The sequence below is a fragment of the Miniopterus schreibersii genome (genome assembly GCF_964146895.1).
Source record: "Miniopterus schreibersii genome assembly, chromosome: 11".
Lineage (NCBI taxonomy): Eukaryota > Metazoa > Chordata > Mammalia > Chiroptera > Miniopteridae > Miniopterus > Miniopterus schreibersii.
The window spans coordinates 48,690,083-48,716,182 of NC_138111.1; the positions used below are offsets into that span (position 1 = coordinate 48,690,083).

Below are 26,100 nucleotides of genomic sequence, written 5' to 3' on the forward strand. Positions count from 1 at the left end.
TTTCTAAGCATCCTCCCTAAGAGAATGGGTAGAAATGCCTACAGAGATTTCTGTTAGTAATGTCCTTCCCAGCATTATTCATTTTATACACACACAGACACAAACATATACTCACATATATTCCTACATTTGTACATGCATACAGAAACAGGTAAAAAGAGATGCTAGTACATAACAGTGCCTAATATTTACAGACACACTCAAATGAATACGATGTTTTTTAAGGTCATTAAAATATGTTGGATCAATAAAATCAAGAGACTATAGGAATGCTATATAAATTGTAGGTATATCCTCATAGTTGAAACCCAACTGAATAGTAATCCTTGTCTTTGTATAATGTTATCACATATATTTTCCCCTTCCTTTTCTAAAATTTTAACACTTTTTGTGATGTTGTAAGTAATGTCTGTGGCATAGTGCTGAGTCAAAAATTAATGCAGAACTCTAAGACATTACATTGTAGATGTTATGATGTCTGTATTTATATACTTCTGGATAGTGAATATTCATTAATAGTTTCAGAATGCTGGTTTTACAGGTTTTTTTATAAATCAGAATGTAAGCTGAAAATGCATATAAAATAAAATCCAATTTAATAGCAAGACAAAAAATACAAGAGGAGATGACAGAATATAGAAAACAGAAAAAGCAGAATTGAATTAATAATCAAGAATAAGCTGCTTATTGCAATTCACTTTGTTTACATCTCTTTACAAAAGAATTTGAAGTGGAAATAGAAAGTTAAAGAAAACTTTCCAGAACTTTACAAAAGCATTGAGATTGAATTCACAATGACCTCAATAAAATTACCAAGGAAATTGTCATAAATTTCAAGGAAAAGGGGAATTTTTTTCCTCTCTCTAAAAGAACAAAAGCAAGTATATTTCAAAGAAGGCACAACATTATTGTTGCAGGGTTCTCTGCAGTGACAGTTAACATCAGAAGGAAATAGAGATAACTTCAGAGTTTTACCAAAAAAAATAAGATGTGATTCAAGAACTCTGCTTTAGCGTAGCAGGCTGCCATTCACATATGAAGATGAAAGAAAGTCAGTTTCAGACCTGTGAACTTTCATAAAATTTGCCACAAAGCTACCTCTTTTATTCTTCAGAGGCTGGAAAAATAACATAAGACAATAAATAAATGAGAGAACTCTGGACATGGATGTTGATTACTATACACAAGGATTGGGAAACAACTCCTTGTTAAAAAATAAAGGATAAGTATTTGTTGGCATGAACTATATAAATAGTTATAAGTACACTAAAAATTTAAGCATTGGAAATAGAAAAATATTTCTGATCATTATGAATGTTGAGGGGACAAAAGCTCACAGAAAGACGGACCTCCTATACCAAAGACGAAGAAAGGAGGAAAATATGTAATAAGAATGCATTATATTCCCTGTGAACTAGTTATGATTCCAAATCCAAAGTCTAATGAAATCAGCCCTGGCTTGGTTTCTCAGTAGTTAGAGCATCGGCCCACACACTGAAGGGTCTCGGGTTCAATTCCCCATCAAGGGCATGTACCTGGGTTGCAGGTTCGCTCCAGGCCCAGTTGGGGTGCCTTTGGGAGGCTACCAATCAATGTGCATCTCTCACATCTCTCTTTTCTCCCCGCCTCGCCTCCCTTCCACTCTCTAAAAAAAAACAATGGGGAAAAATATACTCAGGTGAGAATTTAAAAAAGGCTAATGAAATAAAAAATTAACCTTATTAGTTGACTGACTATTAAAAAGGTAACAACAAATTAATGGTGTCATTTACCCTAGAAATAAAAGGATACTTCAGGTGTAGCAATGTTAATATATCCACAAGTAAAATTTTAAATCACTGATCATTAAAAAATTCAATGAAAAGAAAAAATTTAATATCTCTCTCAGTAAGTCTTTTTCAAAGAATAGAAGAACTCTTTTAAGAAATAGCCACATACCCTGAAACCAACATTATAATAATGGCAAAGGGATGGTGATAACTTCTTCCAATTCAGTAACAAACAAGGCTACCTACTGCTATCAATATTGTTCAATATCAGGGAGGCTCTCACTAATTCAGTAGAATAATGAACAGAGATACTTGTTATAAAGACGAACACTATTACTGACAGATAACTCTGCATGCATTGGAAAGAATCAGCTAAACTCCCACTAGTAATAATTTTTAAAAACTTAATAATGAATCCCGGTAAATGATACACAATCAAACATCTGTGTGCTTCAGCAAAGGCCATTAGGAAAAGACAAATGATAACAGACACTATCACAAAAGCAAATCAGATCCCGGCAAAATCTTACCCACCCCTCACACCAGCAGCAACCAAGTTCTTATGCACAACCAAATAAGGAGCTATGAAAACACTTTACTGAGTTTCAAAAGAAGATGCAAATAAGTGGAAATATATAGCATGGGCCTCAATCATCCAATTAACAGCATATAAATGTAGTAAATAAACAGGCTGGGCAGAGGAGATGGGCAAAGAGGGGGGAAATGGGGACATCTGCAATAGTGTAAACAATAAAAATAGAATAAAAAAAAAAGGAGGAAACATTTATTGAGTTCAAATTATGCTTTAAACCCTAGGTTATACGCTTGTATATAGTTGTAGATACATGATATATTATAGCTAGAGCTATAGCTATAGATATAGCCATAGATAGATGTAGATAGATGTAGACATACAGTGTGGCCATTAAATCTATAAATATAGGTGAATATGTAAATGTTGTACTAATATTATAATTAATAAAATACAATTATATATGGTTCCAAAATACTTCAGTGAAAAAAGCCAAAACTTAGAAGGCGAAGTCATACAGTATGTTATTCCTAAGGCACTGTGGGCTTAACTCTGCTGTAGCATTTTTCAGTCTATGACATTACTTTTTTTAGTCTTTTTTTTTTTTAAATGTCTTTATTGATCTCAGAGAGAGGAAGGGAGAGGGAGAGAGAGATAGAAACATCAATGATGAGAAAGTCATTGATCGACTACCTCCTGCATGCCCCTGACTGGGGATCAAGCCCACAACCCAGGCATGTGCCCTGACCGGGAATCAAACCGAGATCTCCTGGATCCTAGGTCAGTGCTCAACCACTGAGCCATGCCAGCTGGCACAAATGCCAATTTTTAAGCAGGATGGAGTATGGGGGCTGGCAGGGAGGACATGTGGCATTGGCAGGGAAGTATCAGCGACCACTGTCTACCTATGCCACACTGGCTTTGACAAGGCTGAGCAGGAGCTGCGGGGCATCTTCATGATATTAGGGCTAACTACACTATATACGGCAACAACCTTCTTTTGAACAGTACCTAATGCTGGGAAGAACACAAAATGTTCAGAAACATATTTTTCCCCTTTTTTCTGTGCTTAGGGGGCTAGAGTTCCTTTAAACGTAGAAAACATCTATGTCATCCCAGAGAAACCTCAAATTGAATGCAAACCTGAAAAAGCAAACCTAAGTCTCTTTCCTATTAAGAAAATAATTGTAATTGTAACAAAAACTCTATTTTAAAGTATTTAAAAAATAGACACATGGAGAGAAAAATTTAAGTAAAAAATGTCTAACAGTATTTTCAAATAATTACATGTGAGTAAATCAGGAGAGTATATTACAAAATAAAATGAGTGCATAGTTCACCTAATACATTAAAATTATTTCAATGTGTATGACTAAATGAAATACGAATTGTTACAGCATTCTGCAGTACCCCAAATTTATTTAAGCACTCTAAACTGGCCTGCATGAAAATCTGGCATCATTTGTCAGTGAACACATGTGGTCACATTAAATTTAATCAGCTTTGTGTAATTTTGGCTTTTAAGAAAACAAAAATTTGATGATAGCAGAAATAGTAAATTTAGCATAGACAATAAAAGGTATAATAATTCAGAAAAAGGTCATCTTGAAACGAGTGATGTTTCTCTCAGATTCACATACCAGAACATATATACACAGCACACAGCCACAGACAACGTGTGGTGACAGCCAGAGGGAAGGGGGGTAGAGGGTACTGGAGGCGGGCAAAGGGTGAGGAGATGGGACGGAGAGAGACTCTGCTTGGGGTGATGGGCACGCAATGCAGTGTGCAGATGATGTTTATTGAGTTGTACACTTGAAGCCTGTATGGTTTCAATTAAAAAATTAGAACTAGAATTTAGTAAAAAAAACAACACACAACAGAGCATGAGAACACTCTGAGGGGTGATGGGTATGTTCATGATCTTGATTGTGTGATGGCACACCACAGAGATACATAAAGCAAAAACTTACAAAAGTTTACATTTTAAATGCGTGCAGTGTAATGTATGTCAATTATACCTCAATAAAAGCTGTTAAAATAGGAAAACAAAGATTTGTGAACCTGGAAGAGCACCTTAGTTGTGTGTGTGTGACTTCTAACATTAGCACATCTTACTTTTATCTAGAGATGCTTGATGTTATTAATTCACAATAGTATATAGAGGAGAGGAAATAATCTAACAATATCATTTTTCAGATTTGAAGTTAAAGAAAAAGATGAAATTGTGCATACATGCACATATGTGTATGTGTGTTAGAGTGCTATATTTGTCACATACGCACTATCTTTATTCACTTTGGAGATGCCAATGTTAATATACGCTTATTTCATTAGTAGCATCATTTCTAATTGACATTTTATTTACCATAAATTCACTATTTTTCAGATCTTACCACACTGCCCAAAAGAAAATAATTAAAAAATAAAGAAGTGCTCAGTGATCTTAATATTTGAAATTTGTCAACAGATATTAGTAGACAATAAATATCCTTGAGCTGTGAAAATAGATTATTAAAAACTATCATTGCTGTTATTTCTACAAAAATTAGTAAAATTAATAGCCTTTATTCATGAAGGGAAAATTTTAACAGTCTAAGGCTTCAATTAAAATGCCACCTAAAACTTATAGTATATTAAGCTAAATTATGTAAATTAGTCATTACCACCCACTTAAAGACAATAAACATTATCACACTTTCAAGGAAAAAGAAATAAAAGCCTATCTTTTAATGACAAATAACCTAATATTGTGTAAAATATAAGGTTCTAGTTTTAGTCTTGCCGATTACTACGTGACGTTGGGCAAACCTTCTGAATGCCCTGAGGGACAGCATTCACCCATGAACACTGTGGAGAATACCTATATCTGCAGAGCACTTAGAGCTTTTTGCAAAGAAAGTTATCCATAAAAACCTATTTATTTATTTGTTTATTTTAGTTTTATTGAATATATTGGGGTGACACTGGTTCACAAAACCATACAGGTTTCAAGCTTACAACTCAATAAAGCATCACCTGCACACTGCATCACGAGCCCATTGCCCCAAAGTCTCATTCCACCCCCATTTCCCCGTTTTGTCCACCCCCACCTACTCCCCTCTCCCTTTTCACTCATTTAGATTCCTACCTATAAGATATATGTTTCCATTGCACTGTGCCCATTAAAAAGATGAGACAGTTGAGGAACAAATAAATTATACAAGTCATATTATATCAGTGAACTACAGAAGCTATTCAGATTGATTTCTTTTCCAGCTGAGGCAAAAACTAAACTTTCATTTCGCTTTTCTGGTGTTCTCTTTAATTAAATAATATATCAAAACCCACTCATCAAGTTTCCATAACACCTATCAAATAAGCATTCATTCAATCAAGTTGAGACAAATTTCAGAAATAATTTATGTTGTCTGTAGATTTGAATGCTATATTTCCCTTATGATAACTGCAATGTAACAAGAAAATTCAGCAAAATATTGGCAGATGTTTTCCAATAAAATCCTAAAATATAATTCTGAAGTTAGTGTATAAATCACTTTTTAAGTCTTTCCAAACATAATTTTTAAGAGAAAAATAAAATATTGAACAAAGAATTTTTAAAATTCCCATCAAAATCAATAAAGACTTTTTAAACATTAAAGAAACTTCAAGAACACCACCATGTAATTAAATCAGAAACAAAATTTTCTGGTAGTAATTTTGTTTACAGAATGTATGCATAGGCTAAAATAAATGAAATAAACAGCATATTCATTATCTTGGAGTCCTTGAAATGCTAAGAAATTATGGCACAGATTTTTCTGCCTTCAAATTAGCATTCAGTTACATAATATTCCAAATCTGTGTCCCCAGCATTTACACAGAAGGTAGACCAACTATTACTATGACTACTTGCCTGTTATGTGGACAACACTGGCACTTTCAAATTTTAGGCTTTTAAATCAAACACATATTTTTGCAGGTAAGATGGAGACAAAGGGATGTTTATAATAAACACTCTTGGAAAGCCACTGAAAGAAATAAAGCAAACCCAGACCTTAATTTGCATTCTAACTGGGCATGACTTCAACCTTTACCACACATTCTAAAAATTAGCAGGAAGGTAGAATAATATATTTTGAAAAATGCTGAACTAGACAGCAGGAACCAACTCACAACTCTATTAATTCAGAACAGGTTATGGTGGGGAAAATACAGAACGTTCTTAAGGATGCTGTCAAGACTTCAATCTGAGGGGGCTGTGTTTAGCAGAAATGCTGAAGAAAATTTGGGGCCTTGAGATTTTGGGGATTTTTAGAAGCCACATTTTCCATTCCCTTATAAGAAGGGCCAAGTCTAGAGGTAAGGGGTGGCAGGAATATATAAATGAATGACTATTTTCATCCTGATCAAAATGGCCTCCAATGAAGAAAATTCCCCGTTAATGGTCTTTTACCCCATTTTCTTGCAAGTAGAGTTAAAAAACAGGAAGTAAGATCCAACTCCACCTCCCCTTGACAAATGTGCCACACCTAGATGATAAACCATTCCAGGCCCAGCCTGATTTGGCCAGAGTACGGAAATTTCAAAAAACAAGCACAAATAATCGAATTTAATGCAGTGAGACTTCGGTGGTCCTAAGTCCTATCCATCCTCTATCAGGCAGCTGAGAGTGACAAACAGAGATGAGAAACCATCAATTCCCACCCTCCAGCTATTATTAAAAGCAAAATAAAATAAGGAAATTTATATACCTACACGGTGAGTCAGTGTTGATGTTACAAACACTATTTGAGTGGCAAATTTTATGCTATATTCAACGATTAATAAATAGAAGACAGCAATATTTTTATAACCTCCTAAAGCAATAAGGAAGAAAGAAACAAACCATTTGGAAAACAATAAAAATAGATGACTGGGAAAATAGTGCCTCCAAGAACAGAAGAAAATAGTAAATAAATACAATATCAACATGACAGAAGGTGGGGTTGGAGGAGTGGGTGGGGAGAGATTAATCAAAGAACTTTATGCATATATGCATAACCTATGGACACAGACAATGGTGTGGGGAAGGCCTGGGGGGGGATGCAAGGTGGAGGGGATCAATGGGGAAAAAAGGGGACATCTGTAATACTTTCAACATTAAAGATAAATTAAAAAAAACAACAACACAAGGGTAAAAATGAGTAAAATGAAAAAAAGAAGTCTTAGAAGTCTAAGAAAATTAAGAGAAAAATTAATGCAGGTAGAGAGCTTAGATTTAAATATTCAACTGCACACTATGAACTGATGAACTAAGGCGTGGAAGGGAAGCTTGAAGAGGCAAGAATAAATTAATTGGAAAAAAGAACAAACACTGATACACTAAAAAACTCAGAAGAATGTTGAAGTGTAAAATTAGATTCAAATTATAGATCATTTCTGTGCTTGTTTGAAAGACTATGTATATGAAACAAACAAAAAAATCTCTATTCAAAGATATAAAAATAAAAATGACAAAAAAACTTTCATGATACAGAGAAAAGATTTAAACATTTATAGGCCTACTGTAAATTTCAGGAAATTTTAATAATATATTCAACAGCAAAACACTGTATTGATATCACTGAATCAGGACATTTAGAAAGAGTCCTACATATATACAAGGAAACAAAGTGCCACTTACAAAGTTGTGAAGGAAAGAAAGCTTCATCAGTATTCTCTGCAGCTTATTTAGATGTCTTAAAACAACATCTTACCAGAGTTTTCACGGGAATAGTGTAGGACTCAAATTACAAGTTATCTGTTATTCATACTGGAATTTAACAAAAATATCCATAGATATGACAGACTCAGGAAGTGTGTCATCCACTCATCCTTCCTGAAAGAATGACCTGAGCAGTGTGAAATGAATCACAAAAAGCGGCTCACAGATGTGCTTCAAAAAGACAAGGAGTTTCCTGCTTTATCTGTTATCTCTCTCTCTCAGTTCCCTGACTGACACAAAGGGAGAAGTTAAACTTCTTTGCTGAGTATGAAGGTGGGACTGAATGAAGAAGTCATGACAGGCAGGAACTGAACGTGAGTAGTCAGTCCCTACCTGTTAAACGTTCAAACTGTCCATGGACATAGTATACAGTGAGCATCTCCTCCTCACATGGCACGAGGCTAGGCACCTTAGAGCACAGAGGCCCGTTGCAGAGGAGCAATGGGCTGCAGGGAGGATTTCCAGCAGCACAGCTGCTCCCCTTCCCTCGTCTTCCATCCCAGGCCCAGCACAAGCAGCACCCTCTGCTTGCTGCTGATGGAGAGCAAGGAAAAAGTGGGCTTCATTTTTAGTGGGAGACTAAGCTACATTTCAAAGCTGGACTACACTTCCCAGATTTCCAGAGGGAGGCAAAGTGGAAGAAGACATGCGCAAACGAAGAGCAAAGTAAAAAGCAGGGAAGAAACATGAACAGAAAGTAAAATGAAGAAAGGAGAGTAAAAATTACTGGTATATTTATTTGACAATAAATGTAAAAGGAATCTACTCACCAAAATAAATAAGTAAATAAATAAATAAATAAATAAGGCAATGTTATTACTTGAGTTAAAAAAAACAAAACACACCTATATGTTATACAGAAGCATTACAGATACAAGCAAGAAAAGTGGAAACTTGGGAATCTAAAGGTGGGCAATTATGCACCACATCAATACAAAGAGACAAAGATCCAAAGATCGTATCATTAATGTCCATGTCAATAATACATTTTAAACTTTGAATCTTAAATGTGACAAAGACACTTTAAAAATAATTGAAGCTTTATCTGCCATGGACCTTTATGTAAAAAATAGGGCAAATAATAAAATAACAAAAGATATATTAAGAATGATATAAATACTAGAATTTGACACAAATGTTGTAATAACTAGATTCAACAAACTAGAGAGGTCAAGTGTAACATTTTTTATAGAGAGAATCTGAGTAATCTAACAAGGTTCAACTTCTAAGAATGTATCAACTACTCCTCAAATAGAAAATACACCTTCTTTTCAAACATATGTGAATATTACCCCAAACTGAGGCTACATCACACTAAGGAACACTTGAAAATTTTCCAAAGGAGAAACCCAAATGCATCTTGTTTATAAGGCAACAAACTAGAAATTAAAAGGAAAAATAAAATGAATTCCAACCTTGCAAATTGTCCCTCATTTCTTAGAGCAAAATAAAGTTTTATGGTTAAAAACTGTACATGTAAAAACAAAGATATAGCAACATCAAAAGAAAATCTTTTATATTCTTTATGGGGGAAAAAAACTTTTGCATTGCATGATATGAAGACAATCTAAAACAAAAATATTAACAAATATTACACAAGCATCTAAACATTTTTAAAGCAGAAAATGGTATGATCAAAGTTAAAAGACAAGTGCCACAAAAGCAAGTGAAATATCATCAACACTAAAAAATACAATCCAACATATGACCAGTATTTCTCTCTAGACCCATTCACAACTAAAATTATACAGAAAGGAATCTGCATCCATGCAGCTATACCCTCCTTCCCATTTTATCTTTAACCTTTAACCCACCTGAGGAGCACCTCCCCTTCCTCCATACATCCTTGGAAATTGCTTCTGCTGCAGTCGCTAAAGATGCTTTCTATCCCCATGTAAACAAAATCAATGAAAAAACTGTAGTCCTCCGTGTATTTCATTTTACACAGTGGGCTACTTTCAATTCTCTCAAATATTTATTTATGCTTCCTTGGCACTATGTGCTAATTTAAACAAAACTTCATTAGATAATCACTGAGTACCTACATAAGCAGGCATACTTTCGGACATTAAGCAATGGCTGAGACTAAAGAAAATCTTGCCCAAATGAAACAAATTCTACTGACAGAGACAAGCAAGAAATGAATAAATAAATGGAACTATTTGAATTAGAAAGAAAATAAGGCTACAGTGCAAAAAATGTTCAAAGAATCCTCAAATTTAAAAAAAAAAAAAAAAGGGAAATCTGTATATCTACCAATAGGTAATAAAAATGTATTATAGTATTGATAAACCCAAAACCTCTCAAATATTAAATGTTGATTTTTGCCACAATTTTCCTAATAACAGTGTTTGATGCATACTTCACCTAAATATTATTCATATTTAATTATATATACGTATACTTGCATATAATCTTAATTACATATGAACTATTTATGATTTTAACAACATTCAATTTTGCAAAAATATTCTAAATATTCTTTGTGTTCCCAAGGACTTTTTAAAAACACATTTGATATTCAAATTATTCCATTTTTAGCACAGTTCATTCCATCTTTCCTGTCATTTTTCTCTTTAATGCGAACTTAACTCTGCCAGATCCTCAACTGTTAAAGGCTTTAGTGTGAATAAACAGTTTTCCTATGTCCTATGATTAATTCACTAGTATCATGTCATTAATAGTTCTACATTGCTATCATTAACTGTTTAAAAACATGCAATATTACATGTTCTATATTATTTCTTATACTTTTCTACATATTTCGGGTATTCATATCTAACCAAGTATATATATAGATATGATCTATGTGATATGATAGAAGTTACTGTTAAGTAGGGATGTGCATTTGAGAGAGACCTCATTGTTTAAGTGACCAATCCATTAGTGTGTGTATGTAAGTGTATATACATATATATTTAAATATATCTATATATTCTTTTTATATCAGTCTCCTTTTTTACAAAGAAATGTAAATGGTTGATAGAAAAATCAATATTAGAAAACTATGGACACTCTTTAGATAAAACTGTGAAAGCAGTGTGTGTGACATTAAACTTTTATATTAATTATTAAATATTTGCCAACCAATATGTATTAATCTACAATGGAATACAAGAAATCTCACTTCATAAAAAATTTTTATAAAACAAGTCACTGCCATCATCCTACTGTAAACTGCTATTATACTGTGCTGGCTTATTTCCTAATATTTCAATGAGCTTCCTGCTGCTCTATAGACAGTTCTTTCTTTCCCATCTCAAATCAGTCTGGCATGAAATCATTGGGTTAATCTGCCTAAAACATTTGGCACTCAGACTTTTTTAAAACATTTCTGCAGACACTCTTGTGCTAGGTTTGATCTTCCATGGAACTCTTTTTTTAAAAAAAATAATTTTAAAAAAATATGTTTTCATTGATTTTAGAGAAGGGTGGAAGAAAGAAGGAGAGAAGAGAGAAACATCAACGAGAGAAACATCTATCTGCCCCCCCTGGCATGTCCCCACTGGGGATCCTGTCAGCAACCTGGGTATGTGCCCTGATCAGGGATCCAACCAGGGACCTCTGGGTGCATGGCAGGATGCCCAAACAACCGAGCCACACTGCCCAGGGCTTCCCTGGAACTCTTGTTTAAGCATCATTTGTCATGCAGCATAAACTGCTTTTTAATATCTTCTGTTCAGTTATTAAAACTTCACTACTTCTCCTAGTGTATAAATTCTCAAAGACAGATTATACATGGGGTTTTTTCCTACCTAATATCATTTTTACACTTCCCTATATTCATACTCTGCAGAGAATTTATCATCAGCTTTACATATACATACTGACTTTAAAAAAATTTTACTGTCTTGATATTCTCACTAGAGTGTAAGCTTCCTGAATTCAAGGAGCTTAACTGTCTTGTTCACTGTTCTCGTCCAGCCTCTTTAAGCGTACCGAGCACATATTGCGTTCAATAAACAATTGAAGAACCAGTGCATAAAAATGTGGAGGCACAAGTGATTCTCAGAGGCTATATAATGACAAGATTCATGTTTCCACCTGAGGTTACGACATATACGACAAACAATTAGCTTTGATTTCATGAAATTAATAGACCATACCTCCTTTCTTACTATTAAGAAATGCACATATTTCTAATTATCTTGCATTTTTATATCAATTAAGACATAAGAATTAGATCTCTGAAGAAATTAGCATTGCTGTATTTTTAAAAGTCGCTTTTAATTTGTAATACCCATTGTGAAGAGTTAGGAAATAAAAGTTCACGCGGAACCTTTGGGTAGGAATGCTGTCTTTTTTATTGCAAGTCTACAGGACCTCGTAAAACCATATTGAAAGGGCTAAAATTAGGGCGAGTCAGGTAAGTAATAATATATCCACATAGATGATGTATAAATAGAGGGACAGATGATATTAGGCCCCATATAAAGACACTGCGCTTTATTTTTAGAGGGACAGTAGTACTTCTGAGGAATACCCACAACATTCATAGGCTTCCTTTTAAAAGCTTTTGGTCAATTGTTGAGGACTGTGCTTGGCTAATATTAAATGACCTAACACACTCTATCATTATATTATTATTTTTAAAACTCCCCTCTATCCTTATATTATCATTTTAATTTTATTTATTTTTTTTAATTTTTTATGTTTTAATATATCTTTATTTCGGAGAGAGAAAGAGAGATAGAAACATCAATGATGAGAGAGTCACTGGGGATCGAGCCCACAACCCGGGCATGTGCCCTGACCAGGAATCGAACCTGGATCTCCTGGATCCTAGGTCAATGCTCAACCATTGAGCCATGCCTGGCCAAGCTTAATTTTATTTTTAAGTTAAAAATATTTTCTTTCCAAGAGTATGGTTCACAAATAACATATTTTTCCTTCTTCCTAGACTCTTGACTCTTTAAGTATATATTTAAAGTGTGCAACATATACACAAACCCACCTCTCTTACCTATAACACTAGTAATTGTACTTAAAAACCACTATCTGTCTGTCATGTTCACTAGTGCAACAATTATGTCTTAAATCATCCAGCAAGTAAAAGGAGACAGTGCCATATCTCTTTGACATACTGTATTCAACATTAATCTGTATGTTCCTTAGCTTAGCATAAATTTGTATACCAGATGCCTTCTTGTAATTAACACGTTGGGATTTGGGAGCAGTAGATTTTGCTGGTAACAAACTTTTCCATCAAGTCGACATCTGTGATTTATACCTCCAACTCACTTTCAATATATTTACATAATCAGTTCAGTTTAAGCCCAGATTATACATTCCTCTTCCATTTTTATAAGCAGTATCCCCTAAAGATAGTCAAAAGTAAATCAAGGTGAAGTTTAATTCTTCCTCCTTTTTTTCTAATCAAAACACTTATCATGAACAGATAATCAAATTCTCTGACTACATACATTTATTTTAAAAGAAAAAAATATGTGCTTTTATTCTGATAAATGGCATATAAGACCATAACAGGAATACTTTAATTACTATCAACATGACCAGACAATTTATATGTGCATAGACTGACATTTTTAATATATTTTTAAATGTTTAATAAAATTTAGCCTTAACCATTCTTTTGAAGCATTCCCATTTAACCACTAAGTAAATTGAGGTTCAAAAACATTAGATGACTTGATTAGGAGGCCTGAAGTTCCAGGACCATCAGTTTTTTGTTTTGTTTCCCAGCTGTACATCACGGCAGATTTTGGGTCTTTTTCTTCCAATCTATGGGTTTTTCCTCTCTAACACACTGTTATTGAACACAGGAAAATGTAAAATTTAGAAATATTTTCTAATTATCATACAATATATGTCATTTAATCAAACATTTTACAGCTGAATCTGATCATTTCTAAGATCATTTTATTCATGTTATATCTAATGTCCATTTCAAATAATGCACATTAGAACAGCAAAATTATTTTATATAATTACATTCTAAAACATTCTAGGTTGGGCACATTAGAGCATATAATAATACATCATTGCAAAAATTCTAGAAGGCACATCTGACATATTGTTAGAAAGAATATTTGGTTGTCAAATATTATTGGAATACATAGCTACACATAATCACAAAAAGTATGCCTTAAAAATATCAGCAATGTTTTTAAGTTTTCTATCAATGCAAATAATTGATAGACTGTGAAGTCAACTGTACATAAGTGAAATACCTACATTAACATTTTTAAACTTCTTTTTGTCTACCCTGTCATTTTTTTCTTAAGAAAAACTAAAATAATCTCTTCATTTGCAACTCTTTTTAATACGACTGTGATGAATTACCAAGTTATTTTTAGAAGACTGGAATACATTTTCAGAAAAACAATGTGTAATCCTTTAGTAGGAAAGATGTTTCTTGGATACCTCTACCCCAGTTTCTTAAGGTTGTCCAATCATAAAGAGGGCCGGGAGAGAGATGGAGATACCAGGAACCAGCAAGAGTGCTTTAGAATTAGAGGGCACTGGGCACTTTCCCCATGAAAAGTCTCTTGTCTCCGAAGCTAAGTCAGAAACCACCCAGAGTGGAGAGGTAAGAATCTTCACTTAAACGCTGATTTCACAATTGTTCTGTTGCTAAGGAAGGAATGTGGGTTTCCACATGTCACATGTAAGGTGATAAGAGAATTTCTCACCAAAAATGAATCCCCTCCACCTTTTGCTACTCTCCTATAGGAGCTGGGTTGCCTAGAATTATCCTCTCGTAATTAAGCTGATAACTAACAGCTTTCACTAGGAACAGGCACTACCGTAAGTGCTGCATTTGTTACCTCATTTAAGTTCAGCACTTATATAATTGAGGTGAGAATTTCAATAATGATAAAAATATTCTAACATTCTTAGAAATACATGATTCCCCAGTAGAGAGATAAAGAATTTAAATGAATGAATGAGTTTAGTCATCCAGTTTTTGGACAAATATAAATGTAGTTCAAGTATATATATATATTTAAATATGTTTTTAATGATTTCAGAGAAAGGAAAGGAGAGATAGAAACATCAATGATGAGAGAAAATCATCTATCAGCTGCCTCCTGCATGCCCCCTGCTAGGGACTGAGCTCCCAACCCAGGCATGTGCCCTGACAGGGAATCAAATGGTGCCCTCCAGGTTCATGGGTTGACACTCAACCACTGAGCCACACTGGCAGCGCCCAAGTATATTTTTATTTGGGTGTTTTAAAAAGTACAACATTGGTTTGTAGAATATTTATTTATATTTTATAGTGCACAAATTATTAATCTTATCTGTATAATGAATGTAATGATAAATATGCTGAATTACTTTTAAACCTTTAAGAAAATTCATTGTTGATGATATAAAATTATAATGTTTAGAGAAAAATAGAAGAATATGAATGCATATGTATTTCATATCAATTATGTAAAATATAGTTAGGAAAAACATAATTGATGTGCAAAAATTAATGTTCTTTATTATCCTATCTATGTTCTTTTTTTTATCCTAAGATTAGCACTTACTGCTTTATAAAAATATTCCCTTTCTATAACTGGCCATAAAAAACAGTAATAACAGTAGAAAATGTTAAAAAATGTAATGTGGGAATCATCATGTACCTGCACTGAATTACTTTACCTAGTCTGTTACTTAATATCTGGACTTTTTATTATTAGCTTCACATTAAAAGATTAGGTACAAGAAGGGTCATGACCTCAGTTAACATAAATATTGCTAGTGCATTGCTTGCTTCATGCATAATTTATAATCCATTTGAACCAAATGGGCTGTAGAGCAATATTACAATTAACATTCAACTGTTCCATGGATTTCATTTAACTCCCTTTAGGAATACTGTTTGTAATGAGTAGCAAGACATGACTTTCTTGGGTACCTAACATGCCACTCCAGATTCTAATGTTTATCTTTTAACTTAAAATAAGGTTCAATAAATTAAAATAATTATTCCCTGATAATAGCCTAGCAGGTAAACCAAGTAAAGCAAAGCATACGAGAGGAAAGTTTAATTTTTAAGAATCAACACACATGTAATCAATAATAAGGAATATAAAATACTGCATTTGTGTCTAAAGACAAAAAAAAAAAGAAGGAAAGAAACGCAGCCTCATAGGTCCTAATAATCCCATCACTTGCTTCCTGCCAGTTTGTTCCACCACATTAAGGGAAGGCCGCACTTACACCTGGGCAAAAACAGGTCACGGGTCACAGGTCACATCATCTTTCTTTTTTTTTTCTTTTAAATATTTCTTTATAGATTTCAGAGAGAAGAAGAGAGAGGGAGAGAGAGGTAGAAACATCAATGATAAGAGAGTCATTAATCAGCTGCCTGTGGCATGTCTTACCTTTCTCTCTTATTTCAAGTATCTTCTCAAATCCATAAACAGAAAGAAAGAAAGACTACTTTTAAGCATATGTATTTTTGTATGAATCAGGACTTTAAATTATTTTATTATCATAGGTATTTTATAGCTTGAGACACAAGGAAAAATGCAGGGTGAAAAATTACTATTATCTTAGAAACAGCAGTATAAATACAATTTCTACAACAAGAAACATATACAAAAGAAAGAAAGATTCTTACTTGTCCTCTCTTCCCCCAACAAAAGTCAGGGCAACTACATATCTCAGTTAAACTACAAACTGTTATCCGAGAAAATTTCGAGAGACTAGGCATTTTAATGCAGCTGAAGAGCCTACCACTCATTATCCGTTTCACCTTTCATTACATAGGTGAAGCTTGAGGTTTGAGGTTTTACAATGAAAAGTTCCCAATTAAACCTACTAAATTGAGATCACTAGTAAAACCAAAGATTATATACTCTGTTAGCCTCTGCCTTTTTTGGGATCTGCACAAAATCTTTTAAAAAAATCTTAGTTACTAACAAACATATGGCCAAATTAAGGAGATACACTTTTCACTTTTTTCTAAAAAATATCTAGATCATTAATTTTTATGGAGCTGTTACATGACCACTGAAAATGTTTGAAAACTATTTTTTAAATGCATACAATTGATCAAATCCTATCTAACTGCTGTATAATTGCTAAATAGAAATAAATTGTTTTTAAATTCATGCATCAGCCATTATAATTAAAGGTGCAATACAAACCCCTTGGTAAATTCAATCTGAGGTCTGAGTTTTAAACATTCTTGAAGGTTTGGCCTCATCTCTTTATTTAAGATCACCACATTCTACTTCAATTCTCTTACTTTATTTTCCATTAACAAAAAGCCTTTTTTGTAATATTTTCTCTCACATGGCAAAGGGTGGAATTTTAGAAAATAGCCATCCTAACAGGTTGTAGATGTATTTTTAAAAATATACTTTACTTTTAAATTTCTGTACCCTAAGTTTAGCGGTAGAGCCTCTTGGGGAAAATGAATAGTCTTATCAATAGCTTTGGAGCTTTGCTAATGACACACATCCTCTTCCTGAGTCCTCTAAGCAATTCTGCTCTTTTCAAGACCACAATCTTATCTTTTTCCCCGAGACTAGAATGTTTCTCTATTTTTAAGTCACCAAATACATATATTTCTAATAATGGGCTTCTCTCACAGGAAACCGTGGTTGTCATGATATATGTGTGTAGTGTTTAAAGTTCACATTTCCTTTCATATACATGTATCTCACTTGATTCTTACAAGCATTCTGTGAGTCAGAAAACTAACTTTCTAGAATAAAATATATTCAAAGATCTCTTAGTCCCGAGATTATTTACTCCTTTGAAGGTAACAGTCTCCATTCAGGACCTAATAAAAAGTACAGTTCCTTTGGCCAGGGGAAAAAGCATATAAAAAGGCACACAAGCCCTGGACAGTGTGGCTACATGGTTAGAGTGCTGGCCCATGTACCCGTTTGCACATGGAAGGGTCACAAGTTCAATTCCTGACCAAGGGCATGCACCTGGGTTGCAGGGTCGCTCCCCAGCCTGGTCGGGGCACATGCAGGAGGCAACCAGTCCATGCGTCTCTCCCATCAATCCTTCTCTCTCTCTTTCTGTAATTTCTGCCTGTCTCTCTTTCTCATTGTCTCTGTCTCCCTCTCTCTCTCCCTCTCTTCCACTCTCTCTGAAAATCAACGGAAAAAATATCCTCGGTGAGGATTAACAACAATAAATAAATAAGTGAATAAATAAATAAATGCAACACGTTTTTAAGAAATGCACACAAAATTATAATTCAAAAGGATTCATGGACATCTAATTTGTCATATTAGGGTCTGATCTACCTAATCATTCCTACCCAGCAGAGTTAACTAATCTTAAATGTCATGTTACTTGTTAATGGTACTGACGATTCCATGAAAGCAAGTAATCAAACAATTCGGAGGAATTAAAGGAACAGGGATGTTAACTCTGAGAATATATTAATCTCCCACCTAATGATATGAGATATTAATGCTTTCCTAACCCCGATTAAGAAACATGGCAGGATACATGAGAAAAGTGGAACTTTTGTACTGGACATCTCTTGGATTGAAATTACAAAAGAAATGTCCTGTAATTACTTTGTTAACATATTCATCCCAGAGGGTGCAGAATAACACTTAACAACCCTGGAAGCACATTAGAATCACCAAGGGAGTTAAAAAAACACCTGGTCTAGGTTCCTACCTCAGGACAGATCCTGATTTAATTGGTCTGAGATAAGGTTTGGATATCACTGTTTCTAAAGCTCCCTAATAGATTCCAATGTGCAGGACTGAGAACCACTGCTTACAGAAGAACCAATAAAAGGGGACTTTGGGCTTAATTTTGATGAATAATCAGTATGCTATTATAAAATGAATCACAACCTAGAAAAAAAAGCACCATTTTATGCTGTAGTTCAAATTAACAAGGAGGGGTGTCTTCAAATAAATATTATGAAATTAGTCAAAGCCTAGTTAAAATCTGAATAAAAAGTCATCTGATGGCCAGATAATTAAACCAATTAGGACATTAAACAGATTAAGACTATATAAAAGGAATTGTAACTATTATAATTCTTAATATCACCTAATGAGACTTAAAATGTTCAATTAGGGGGAAAATACTTGAGATAGAAAAAGATACTTAATCTAATTCTTTTTAGTACTTTATCATTTAATTAAAAAATATGTTTGAGAGGCTACTACACCAGGCACTGTTGTAGCTGCTGACAGCATAGCAGTAAAGAAGAAAGACAAAACTATCTCACTTCCTGGCATTTACACTTTAAGGGGCCAGACAGACACTAAACAAGATAAATGACTACAACATATAGTAAGATAGATAATTACAGGTGCCAGGGAGGAAAGTAAAGCCAGGAAGGGAAAAACAGCTGTGGAGGTAAGGAAAGGGACTGTAATTTTTTAAAAAGATGCACAGGGAAAATCTCATTGAAATGGTGATTTTTGAAGTCCAGAGCCAAAGGAGGGAACTATTGCTAAAACAAAGGTGACTCATATGTTGAATTCTCTCCTTTCTACATGCAAAGAAACAGTCTTAAAATGAGTACCATCGCAACCCAGTGTTAAGTTTAATATGCAAGTCAACTAACTCTCTTGCTTTTTTATTTAAAAAAAAAAATCTTGAGAAAATCCACTCACAGCTTTAAATGAGAAAAAACTTAGATTTGTTCGGCTCAGTAGGCTTCTGCATACATTTAATTTCAGTAACAAATGAGAGTAATTTTATTTGATTGCCAACTAGTATTATTGCCTCAGAAAATTTGGACATTCAGGAACCTTTGGTGAAAACTGCCAAAAATGAGAACTTAGAGGTCGAAGCCAGAGCCCAGAGCCATATCAGATTCAGAGCAAAACACCAGCATTATCAACTTGAATGTTTTGAACTTTCCTTTTTACAAAGCAGCTCTTCCAAATTCGTTCATGACACAACTCTATGAGGCAAACAGTTCCTTTTACTAGGATTTTACAAAGAAAGAAACAAACTGAGAGCATGAAGTGACTTAATCCACGGGCATACAGCTAAGTACTAGGGCTCTGTGTCCTAATATCTTATTCCTAATTTATGTCTTTTCCATTTCGCTTTCCTGCCTCCCTCAAATGGAACCACTTTCTACCCCAGAGGGAACTACTCTCTTGCGAGAGTGTCAGGTGCTGAACATGAGCCCTGCTCTTAGCGTTACAAGGGGTGAGAGACGGGGCTGCCGAGCTGCCTCCAAAGCTGAGTGGTAACATTGGTTACACACTACAACCCCGGCTCTGTGTAGACATCCAGTAATTCTGAATTGCTCAGACACCCTGTCAATCTAGATACAGCAGCTGTCATAGCTGGAGGTGCTAGGGTACTGTCAGAAAGTGTGGTCTTGCCAAAGGAAAAAGAGAGAAAACCTTAAAAGGAACAGGCATTCAATTTGAGTAGCAAGTAATATGCCTGCTGGAGGACTATAAATGTCCTCCAGTCTGGTTTCTCAGTGTGATTCAGGTAGTTTAATTCAAATTCCTTCGGCTTATGTAAGGTACCGCAAAAGCGCTGTTATCGTCAGCGGCGACAGTATTCCAAAGAGAGGCAATTAGACTTGACTAGATTTAAAGTTTAGGGCTCATTATATATGATATTTTTCAGCTGGCACACATATTGAAGTCTTCACAAAAGAGCTGCGTAAAACAAGGGATTCTGTTTGAGCTCCACTGATCACTGAAGGATGCTGACTGCCAAGCTGCCAATTGTGTTCTCAAAGAATAGACATATCAGCCACTGAATCAAAGAGCTGTGAAGCTCCCACCTGCCACCAGTGGGTAATCAAGAAACAACTGAAAGATATACCTCTGGAAAGGCAGAATAAAGGGTGCCGGGTTGCTATAAAACTTACACGTTTTGTAGGCCTCACCAGGCATGCCGTGACTTACAGCAAGCATTCTCTATAAAGCTGCATCTTTCTCCAACAGAACGGCAGAAAGTTCAAAAAGTTATAGTCGCAGATTCTCCCCAGTTATAAGTTCCATGTTATCAAACAAATAGAATTTTGATTGAGCTATGTATCATGGGCCATTGCTATCCTGAGGAAGGAAATATGTTCATCAAGTATAAAAATAATTAGGAAAATATTTATAATGAAATTATGTTTTCTAAAACACTTTAACAAAAGTTAAATAATGCTACAATTAGAGGTATCAGTAAGCAGAAAAAAATCAACAAGAAGAAAGAATTGTAAAATAAAAATGAGGGAATCAACTCACAGCCTCGAGGAAAATCACTTATAATGATAATTTTACTCATATTGCTCCCAAGATGGTACAACTAAATGGCATCAAATCAAGGTACCATTAAAAGACAAATACATAGTACAATGGTAATTGATTGCTGGCAGCAACATTAGTTTTATAAACATTTCATAGAAGAATGTGAAGATTCTCTATGAATCCAGGAGAGTAGAAGGACAAGGGGGAGTGGGTACTTTTAAAGCTTCGAGATTTAAAAAAATGTTTCGAGATATCAGTTTTATTAAAAAGTTGCAAAAACAGTACAGGGAAGTCTCCTACACCCTTCACCCAGCTTCCCCAGGTACTTCTTATATAACTAGAGCACATTCATCAAAACTAAAAAAATAGCCTTGGCACCGTGCTATTAGCCAAAGTAGAGAACTTATCTGAATATCACCAGTTTTCCCATTAATGCATTATGGATTTTTGTGGCTGTTGATTAAAAGGACTGAGTTCCCTGACTTGTTTGTTCAACAACTAGCAGTAATTATTCTGTACCCAAAGGCACTGTAATAGGTGTCAAAAGTATAAACATGACTTCGACACTCTTCATATCCTCAGGAAGCTTACAATTGGGATAATGACAAAGCTTAAACTAGACATTAGTAGAGCAGAGAGGAATGACAACTAACCAAATTAGGAATATCAGGGCAAGCTTCCCAAAGGACTAGCAAGAATTAGTTAAATGGTGATAGAACAGGAGTCAGGGGCAATGGAAAATGTATCCCAGGCAATAGTTGTAGCACATAAAGGAAGGACACTTAGAAAAGATGTACTTGCTCAGAGGTAAAGGGTGACTCTGCATGGCTGGAACACACATTTTAAGAGAAAGATTTACATACGATGATGTTGAAGAGTTCAGCAGAAACCCGATCGCAAAGAAACTTTATGCTTTTGTTGAGGTACTGTTATTGTTTTGTCATTGTTAATGTTATTTTATTTGGTTTTGTAAGTTTGTGTGTGATTTAATAGAGCCTCTAATTTTAATAAAACTTGTTCAACATTTACATTACAGAATATGCCAAATGTATTTCTAGTTATTATTATGGGGGAAACAACAGTGAATAGTTATGGGAGCAACAGAATAAAAATTTTTGTTGTAAGAGACTCAGATTTTAGTTAAGAAGGGAGTCAAAAATTTTGCAATGAGATTAGGATTGTTTACTATGAGATGGAGTTCCAAGACCACAGTGGAACTATTTTGAAGGGAGCAAAGAAAACGGGGCTGGAAGGGATCACCAAAGAACAGGCATCAGAGAACAGCATTGGCAAGAACGCAATCTACAGGGGACAGAGGGACAGGTAGGTAAGTCAGTCATTATAGCTGGTCACCAAAGCAATTCAGACGTGTTCTTCTGGGCACATGGTAAGATTGTAGTTTTCAACTCCTCTGAAGCTAGGCCTGTCCAAGTGATTTGACTTGGCTGATGTAATGTGAGAGGAAGTGATGTGTGTCACTTCCCGGTGAATGCTTTAAGAGTCAGTGTATGATTGGCTATGTCCTATCTCACTGTGGCAGTGGTCAATGCTCAGGGCCTCCTTGCCAACCTGCACTGGACACAAGACACAAAAGAAATTTTAGAATTTTGCATTAAATTACCACTATTTAAGGATTCTTAATTCAGCATAAACAAGTCTTCCAGGCTAAAATATGAGCAAGAACACTAGGATGAGCCATGATGTTCTCAGAGTTCTGAACACTGCCGAGCCCCTGTAATAAGCACCTCAAAGAAGGCAGAGGTGGAATCAAAGGACAATGATCTGACAATGTTTACAGGAGCCTGGTCGATTAGTACAACACTAGGTTTAATGTCAATTCTTATTCTCTAATGAAACCAAGCTACTTTTTTTGATGAATTATATATATATAAAACAAATGAGTAAATTTCAGTATATAGCTTAGAAAACATATTTATGAAGTCACAATCAATCAATAAAAGTTTACATATATTTTTTATTTGTTCATGTTTGTACATTAACGGACAAGTCTACACTCAGTTGAGTTTTATTTGGTCTGTTTTATTTTTCTTTCTTTTTTTGTGCAGCTCTTCTTTGAGAACTAAAATGACAATTTTAAGAATTACAATTACATCACACCTGTTAGAGTGGCTATTATCAACAAGACAGGCAATAACACGTATTGGAGAGGCTGTGGAGAACAGGGCACCCTCATTCACTGCTGGTAGAATGTAGACTGATACCACCACTATGGAAAGCAGTCTGGTGATTCCTCAAAAAATTAAGAATAGAGCTACCATACTACCCAGCAATCCCTCTCCTGGGCATATACACAAAAAACTCGAAAACATGTATTTGCAAAGATATATGCAGCCCGGCCGGGCGTGGCTCAGTAGTTGAGCGTCGACGTAGGATCCAGGTCATCGGGGCTCGATTCCCGGTCAGGGCACATGCCCGGGTTGCGGTCGATCAATGCCTTTCTCATCATTGATGTTTCTGTCTCTCTCTCTCTCCCTCTCCTTTCCTCTCTCTGAAATCAATAAAGATAAATTAAAAAAAAAGATACATGCACCCATATGTTCATTGCAGCATTATTCACAGTGGCTAAGTCATGGAAACAACCTGAGTCCTGCAACAGAGGACTGGACACAGAAGGTGTGGGACATGTACACAGTGGAATACTACTCAGCCGTAAGAAAGGAGGAAATACTGCCATTTGCTACAACATGGAGGATCTTGAAAATATGCCAAGTGAAATAAGTCAGCCAGAAAAAGCTAAGAACCATGAGTTCACTCATATGTGAGATATGAAACTGAAACTCATGGACACAAACAGCAGTGTGGTGGCTGCCAGAGGGAAGGGGGCTGAGGGTAGTGAAGGGTGAAGGGGCAAATGACAGGGTGAAGGAAGACGATTTGACTCTGGGTGGTGGGCACAAAACGTAATACAGATCATGTATTATAAAAATGTGAATTTCAAACCTATATGATCCTATTAACCAATGAAACCCCTATAAATTTATTTTAAAATAAAGTAAAAATAAAAAAGAAAGTGGAATCTCAATAGATGCTTGCTGAGAATAATGTCTTCTCAGATATGAATTCCTGTGAACTCTGAGAGAAGAAAAACATGACTTTTTTATGCCCCATGTCTGTTGAAAAATGCTAAACATTAACATTACTAGGTATCTAATGATAAAGCTCCTGTGGTCTACAAATAAAACTATGCACTACTGGGTCTTTTATTACCATAAAAAATTAATGTATTTGGTGGTATTAACTATTGCTAGCTAGAAGAAAGGGAAAAGTATAATGTAGAAGCTATGGTCTCATAAATAATGTTTTAAAAATCTCTTTATGCTTTGAGCATGATTTATTTGAGACCCATTTTATTTTCTTTCTTATTTTTATTCTTCCTATTTTTCAAATCAATAAGTTAAAACAATATTTTGTGCAATGTCAAGACTGCATTAATATTCTGTGTAATATATGCAAATATATCAATGTCTATATTAATAGTTATATTCTATATGTTCGTATGAAACCTCTCTTTTATGTATGATGGTATTACAGTTACTGGTGAGGGGCAGTGTAGAGGGACGGTGGTGAGGGTCTTTGTTGTCCAAGTTGGAAATGTTAACACCAGTAATCCCTTCCCTCGTGAATACATTTCTCCATTTCTAAGTGTTTACACTTTTGGTTTTAAATATGTGTTTAGAGATACTATACAGATTATTAGGAGAAAATATTTTTACTCTTCTATATCCTGAAAGAGATGAACTTGTTCTAAGGTACAACGTTTTAGAAACAGCTTGGAATTTGAGTTCTCTAGCAGTAGAACCACACAGGTACACAGGGTGGAGCAAAGGTAGGCTTATGGTTGTCCATATGGAAAATAATACAGAGATTAATAAATAATAATACAAGAATAAACTCCACTTTGCTACCCACCCTGTAGATCCCATAATCAGTGAGGAGGTGATAAAAATTTCAGACAGGTGATTGGACTCAATGATCTGAAATTGAAATCCATTGTTCTATTCCAGTAAACAGAACACTACAGCACTGTGATTCAATAACTGTGACTGTGTGCCTGGCAAATAATTCACGTTTGATATGAAGAGTGAGAAAATTACAGGGCAAAACTTTCATAATTAAAATATTCAGTGTCTTTCAATTCCCTACCAGATACACAAATCACAAATAATGTTTTACTAGAGAAGCTGAGGAGCCTGACATATGCTCTTGCACATCTCACTTGCAAATACTGGTGAATCCACTTATCATATCTATTAATTAGGTACAAGTAGAGCAAAATAAAGCCTCATGTAAAATAATAATCAGTCCATTAAAAAAACTGAGTGTGAAATAAAGATGTTTCATCTCATCAATTTACAGTAAGAAATTAGAAGGCAATTGTGTACCACTTGGTCAAGGTAATAATTTATGTTTAGATCATTCACACTGTTTGTGGACTTTCAAACTGGGACCGTCATGGTAATTTGAGATTTTTTTTACATAAGGCGTTTCAAAACAATTAAATCTTTTTCATTCCTACAAGACAATGAGTGGGACAAGAAGAGACCTTGCTAGTTTTCCTTTTCTGGGTAGATTTTTCTTTCATGGTCAGAAGAAATATGAACTCTTATCTCCTATTTTCAGCTAACTCTTACCTCTTGCCTTCCAGCTTCCTGATACTACAAATCCAACAGAATATCCACATTGTCAGGCGAGAAACTTGAAAGGGATTTCATGTGGTGAAATCAGTGAGGTAGCTCTTGAGGACAAAATGGCAATGTAAAAATATCCTCTCGCAGCTTTGCCAGTATACAACAAATCTAGGTCATTCTATTCAGCAGGAAAAGTTATTAGAAGTCCTCTCTTATTTCTTCCACATGAAAAGCAACCCCACAAAATTGAATGACCTGT

At 34.8% G+C, this 26,100-nt stretch overlaps 1 protein-coding gene across 1 annotated transcript in view; it reads right to left on the minus strand.

Annotated features, from left to right (window-relative positions):
• The window catches only part of PTPRD (protein tyrosine phosphatase receptor type D), a 1,875,931-nt gene that overhangs the window by 1,760,202 nt on the left and 89,629 nt on the right, over positions 1-26,100 (minus strand). The window lies entirely within an intron of this gene.